The sequence below is a fragment of the Notolabrus celidotus genome, chromosome 10 (assembly GCF_009762535.1).
Source record: "Notolabrus celidotus isolate fNotCel1 chromosome 10, fNotCel1.pri, whole genome shotgun sequence".
NCBI lineage: Eukaryota > Metazoa > Chordata > Actinopteri > Labriformes > Labridae > Notolabrus > Notolabrus celidotus.
Genome location: NC_048281.1, coordinates 844,972 through 851,618, shown reverse-complemented (window position 1 = coordinate 851,618; position 6,647 = coordinate 844,972). Strand labels below are relative to the sequence as shown.

The 6,647-nt window shown below is 40.3% G+C and overlaps 1 long non-coding RNA gene across 1 annotated transcript; it reads right to left on the bottom strand.

Moving 5' to 3' along the window:
• Positions 1–5,844: 5,844 nt before the first annotated feature.
• Positions 5,845–6,240, bottom strand: LOC117820574. Its single transcript, XR_004632777.1, has 2 exons — positions 6,145–6,240; positions 5,845–5,893 (listed from the first exon to the last, which is right to left on the bottom strand). It is a non-coding gene; the product is annotated as an uncharacterized LOC117820574 (long non-coding RNA).
• Between the last annotated feature and the right edge of the window lie 407 nt (positions 6,241–6,647).

Below are 6,647 nucleotides of genomic sequence, written 5' to 3'. Positions count from 1 at the left end.
CACGTGTTATTTCTGGGCGTGTTTCAGGTGATCTACTATGACTGCGTGCAAGAAATGATAACAAGTGCTAAAGTGGTGTGGACCGCCCTATTTAAATGAGGAATTTAGCGTGTGCTAGCGGCTGTCACCATGGAGAGTTTGAGAGAGCAGAGTGGCCTTAAACGAAAAATGAAGTTTGAAGCCATGGAGTTGGAGATCTTTGTGGAGGAGGGAAATAAACACATCGGTGAACTCCAGCAGAGACATCTCAGCGTTGACAGAAGAAACATGATTTGGGAGGCCATCTGTGAAAAGGTGAATGCTGTGAGAAAAAACAGAAGATCTGCCGATGAAATAAAAAAGAAGATGGCCAGATATCCTCAGGAGAACAAATGAAAAACTTTCCCTTAATAAAATCTCAGTGCATTTCTAATATTGGACACATTTAATTAGTTCAAGATGAATTTGCTTCGTGTGTCTCCTTGAATATAGAATGGAAAAAAATTGTGATTTAATTATCTCCAAATGATCTCGTTCATTATGCACTGGTGGACACTGGGAGACGCCGGCACTAACTGCGATGGTGTGCTGGAATGATCTAGATGCAAGAAACTGCAGTGTTGAAGGAGTTTCTCCATAGGAGATATGGCATGGCTCCTTTTTGTGACTGGCTCCAAATCAGCCCTTAATCAGGTCATCCAGCAGCTCAAAGATGCCATTGCTGGATAGACGATATGTCTCTACTATTTTTATTTCTGACAGTCCAAATATGTTGACATGCGCACGGAGGATTCTCTCTCTCCGTCGTCTGTCATTGCACCTATGCCTCCTTCTCTTCACAGTGACCGCAGACATTTGTGCGTAACACTGTGCCAGTTTGCACCTGCCTTTCAAACGTGCTAAATATAGACACAAAAACACCGCCCGCTATCTGCTTCAGGTTTGATAAATCACATTGCGTGTGCTAAATTATTTAATTTGCATCTCCTCCTCCCAGTATTTTGCACGTTCTGATAATCTGCATGTATTCTGCATATTCATGAAGGCTAACACGCTAAATGGATAGCGAGTGCTATTTTGCTCATTTGACAGACGCAATCCTCGGTGCTCTCGGTTAGTACATCGTCTTTGTGCGCGCTATCAAGTTTGCACCCGTTTTTATACACGCAAATCTTTAGTAGATCGGGCCCTAAGTGTACTAAGCACAAGCTTGGCCCCTGACAGACCAGGCAGAGGGTTTGGGAAGCTAGGCTATCAGCCACTGCATATGGATCAGCTCTACTTCATATTGTAGCTATTTTAGAGAAAGTCAGATCACAGATTAATGTCTGTGTAAATGTATGCTACATACAGAAAATGATCACTTTCCAGCCGAAAAGCCACCACTGTCATGAGTTGATCTTTAGTTTTGTTTTCCTTTGTTTTTCATGCCCTTGTTTCCTCCCTGTCTATTTTCTGTATTAGTTATGTCTTCCTTGTGTTATTAGTGATCCATGTCTTGTGTTGTATTCTCTTAGTCTAGTCTATTGTGTTACCTGTTTTATTGTGCTGTTCTCTACCCCTGTGTTTCCAGTTTAGTGTTACTTCCTGCCCTTGTGTTTCCCTCCTTTTTGATTAACCGTATTAGCTTCACCTGTGTCCTGTGTCCACACCTGTGTTAATTACTCTGTGTATTAGTTTCTGTTTCCCTTGTGCTTGGTTCATTGTAACTCTCCCTTGTGATCACCGTGTGTTTCTTCTTATCCCAGTGTTTCCACTGTTTTCTCTTGGATTGAATTTCTAAGACATTTCAGTAAGTTTTGTGTGTACCTTTTGTTATTTTATTATAAAAATCATAATTTTTCTGCACATGGGTCCTCCTCCAATTTTCCCCATTGTGGCAATTACAAGTCAAAGACCAGCTAGAGTGACCCTTTAAGTGTTCAACCATATGTCAGTGGACCTAACTTGTCCAATTGAACAAGACCGTCAGGTTGGAACAGAAGAGTATTTCCCCCAAACTGGTTCAGGATCTGAAAGTGGTCACTGAGTAAAATGTTTATTGACTGTGTGAAATACGTCTACACGCCACCAAACAACATCCTTTAATATTTTAAAGACACACTATCTTTTTTCAATTAGCTGTGTTTGCATGTTTCCTCAGTCGAATTAAATTTGAATGATATTCACACCTGACTTGACTTTGACTGTGGGTAACAAAACACGCTCCTCACTGATGAATCTTCACATTACAAATTAAACATTTCCAGTAACACGACACATCATTCCTCTGGAGCCTGTTCCCGGGGACAGGTGCAGGCTCTCTATGTCTCTCTCTCTGTCTGACAGCTTCACACCCAAACTTCATCATATCATTCCTTTATCTATATCTGCATCATAGTTTTATTATTTCATTTATTTCCTTTTTTTTTTTTTATCTTTGGCAGTATTTGTTTCACATCTTTGGTAATAATACCCTCTGAGTTTCTTTTGTGTGGCTGATAGTTTGAATGCTCTCTTCTCTCTTGCGACTGCTGTAGCATGACCTACTCTGCACCTGTTGGCACGCTACATCGAGGGTGTGTTTGATTTGGGTCACTTAGCTTGATTGCCAGTTGGTGCATTAGAGTTTAATTAATTACTGTAAATGCACCTTCCCCTGTGCTGAGGTACAATTATAGTGACCTTAACCCATAATGATGTTATTCTGTGATGTTATTCTCGAGCACTGCTGTGCTGTTCATGACCTGCTGAGTTTGACCCTGACGTGTTCCATCCTTTTGGTCCAATTATGTATTTTTATAGAGACATTTTTTAAAACAACCTTTGTCAGGTAATAACAAAGGAATCTTTAAGGGAAAAAAATTATTGATTTTTTTTAAATGCTCCAAAAACAAAAAAACAAAAGTCAGGTAGTGTTGGAATCTGTTATGAAGTGCTAGGATTAAGTTACCTGATATCTGAATTTGGCCCATTTATTTAAATTTAGTCTCTTTTTTTAGCATTTTTTTTTTCATATCATTTTATTTTATTTTAGTATATTGTATTATTTAACATGACTACATAACAGATGAAACCTGCCATCTGTTTAGTTCTCTTTGAATTTGGAGCCTGTCAGGACTTTTAATGACTCATTAGTTGGCCATGGACACCAAACTGGCTACGTTTGCAGTGGTGTTTTTACTCTTTTTGTTCCTGTGTGTGTCCCATAGACTGTATAAAATATGGACATAGTATCCGTGACGTCACCCATCTGTTTCTGAAGCGCTGTTTTGAAGCAAATCGACGGCAGCAGCCATATTGGAAATGCGGAACTCAACCAGGCAGAGTGTGACGTAGTGTGAGCCTCCTAGCCAACAGCTATGTGTTCCTGACCTGGTGTCACGTCAGTCATGTCCTTATTTGGGCAAAACTCGTAATCTTAATATCTTCTTAAAGCTGCTGTGAGGAACTTTTTATTTTTATCAATTTTGGTGCCCCCTTGTGGACAAAGTGATACCTCTTATCTCTTTTTCTGTACATGCAAAGGTAGTGTTTTCAACAAAAACCTCACCCTGCTGTCTTTTAACAGCCATATGAATCACTCAATGTGATTATTTGCCATGAAAACAGCCAGAAAAGGGTGTTCCTAAGGACAAATGTCAATCATGTGGTCTGACACCTACCCCCTCTGAGTGGTTTAAGGCATTCAAAATGACAACAGAGAAGGTATCAGTGTTGTTGTTCATGGTCTTGTTTGCTTTTGAAGGTCATAAAGAGGCATCAGTGTCGGTTTCAGTCTGTTTCTCAGCTGGTGAAAAACTCCTCACAGGGCCTTTAACCATCACGTTAGAAAAAAATTCACCCCCCGTACAGTGTGTGACATTAGAGAGATTAGCTTCTTAGGGCCAAGCCATTTTTTGAACCAGGCTGTAAACATGTTTACTAATGCTGCAAAGATCGTCTTTTTCCCATTCATGTCTATGTGGCTTCCGGTGTTTCTGCAGCCAGCCTCAAGCGGATTCTCGATGTATTGCAGTTTATAACACTTCCGCATGGGCTTCATTGTTTGAGACCGGAGGTTGCCGCTTGGTGTGTCCGGAGATCCTGTGTAACCATGGTAACATTGTTTACATACGAGATCAGCTGTTAGCATCCCGTAGCATGTCGATGCTAAACGATGCTAAGCCCAATGTTCCCTGCGAGCTGAGGAGAAGGAGGCAAGGACGACGTGCTGGTACTGAGGTGCAAGCTAACAAAAGACGACATCGTCCTGTCCTTCCACCCACCGTTATGGGGAATGTAAGATCTGTCTACGATAAGGTGGACGAGCTAACCCAGCACCAGAGGGAATACTGGCAGAGTAGCATCATGCTAACAGAGCTAACACCGGACACGAACGCCACATTGGAAGGATTACACCTGCTGTGGACAGGATACAGGAGAGCAAGACTGAACTAACTGGTGAAGAAGGCCAGCTCAGTCCTGGACCCTGTGGAGGTGGTGGCTGACAGGAGGATTATGGCCAATCTGTCCTCTTTGATGAACATTTCTTTTCTATATATATTCTTGTTGAAATTCTTGTACTGTACACCTTCTTGTTTGCTGCTGTAACTCCATGAATTTCCCATTGTGGGACGAATAAAGGAGTATCTTTTCTTATCTTATTTATTTATTTTTCATTTTATTTCAGTATATTTTATTATTTAATATGACTACATAACAGATGATACCTGCCATTTAATTATTTTTCATTTATTTTTATTTTAGTATATTTTATTATTTAATATGACTACATATCAGAGGATACCTGTCCTTTTTATTATTATTATTATTATGGCTGTAGAGCATGGAGGATGTGCAGACCCAATTTGTCTACAGCAACAATTCAACTATCATACAATACAATTTATCATCATCCAGGGTTTGTTGTTAGAAAGAGCCTGGCTCCTGCTGATCTTCTCCCACAAATGCACCTCTCCTCTTCTATTATGTTGTTTTTTTGTTGGAAATATTACGCACAGTCAGGCCAGGATTCTCCTCAATTTTCTTGGTTACCAGGGCGATGAGCCTCACTCCCTGTGATTGTATTTTTTTTTTTCTTTGAGGAGACAAACATCCCTTTTCTGCATCTCAGAGATTTTAACAGAGGTGCTCAGAGTGGCCGCACAAAAAAGGCAAACGCCCTCTAATTACACGCTGTCTCCTCATGTCTCCACATTGGGAACAATTAGAAAAAGATGCTAGAGCTTAGAAAGGAAAATGCTACGTGGACTTCATAGTAACAGCAGTACATATAGTTCACTATTTCAATCCCTTTTTATTCCAAAGGACTCTATGAAATCAAAGAGACGCTCACACACAAACAACAAAAAGTTCCCATGAAGAGAGAGAGAGAGAGAAAGTTCCCTCCCTCGCTATCTGACTCAGAGGAGCACGGCTGCCTGCAATCACAAGAGATAAGCCGCTGAATGCCTTTTGTCCCTGTGCCCAGCACCTGCTCATTAAAATCACTATTCAAAGAGAGAGGTGGCTGATTTTCATGTAGGCAAGTGTGGGTGGCACACTTTGGATGAAAGTTACTGACGCTCCGAGCCCAACATGTGCACCTGTCCATATCAGTCCCTACGTAATTACTCTGCATGCACACAGAAAGAAAGTTATTTCCCAGGTGCTCTGGATATAAATATGTGAGGGTAATTATACTGACGTATGATTATACATCTAATATAAAGGAAGAGTATGGATTCTTCAATAATCCTGTGCAGCTGTGTAGTTATGTACTTCTGTGGTACCGGGAACTTTTTCTGGACTCCCACTTATTCCTTCTGTAGTGTTCTCGTGCAGTGTGTTGAAACTCTGACTAAACACCAAGGTAAACCAGAGCCAATGAAGACAGAGTCGAAGCAAGATTGACCGTTTACTTCGGGTTCCTTCACTGACATGCTGGTGAAAACTGTAAATAAAACAATACAAAACAATAAGCACTGTATATAACTTAATGTTACATTTTAAGTGGCTTCAAACATGAATTAGCTTCACTCAATGCACTTTGAGTACCAGCTACATTAGCTGCTAGCATGTTTTAAATAGCTTTTAAATAAATGTAAATAATCTCTATTTTTAACCTTTTATCCTTAAACGTTTTTTAACAATATATCACTATTTATATTCTTAACATCTTAAACATCACATTTATGAACTTACGGCAATGCCTCTATGATGAATTTGAGCAGATGGCGGCGGATAACATTCAGACCATGCTCCACATGTCTGCCTTGCTTTCTGATGAGCCAGGAAAAGGAGCTAACAGGAAATGACCTAACAGAAACAGACCTGACAGGATGTGACGTCATCAAATGACCGACTTTCAAAATAAACCTCTTTTACAGGCACTTTTAACTTTTAGCAGCTTTTAACATATTCTTTAACTTTAATTAGTGCAAAATGAATTCCCATGTTATAAAAACCAAATTAACTGCCTTAGTGGCAGCACACCTTCAGTGTTTCCCCTACCATTATACAGGGGGGGGGCGCCCCCCCAACAGCGGCCCCCGCCCCCCTTGGAAGTTCAGTAAATTTTATTTTCTATATAGCGCCAGATCACAGCAGAAGTAATTGAGGGTTACCTCTCTTATAGATCAGGTCTATAACTTGTTCTTTTATTAAACAGACTAAATATCCTGATGTTATTGATCTTATGTACATGA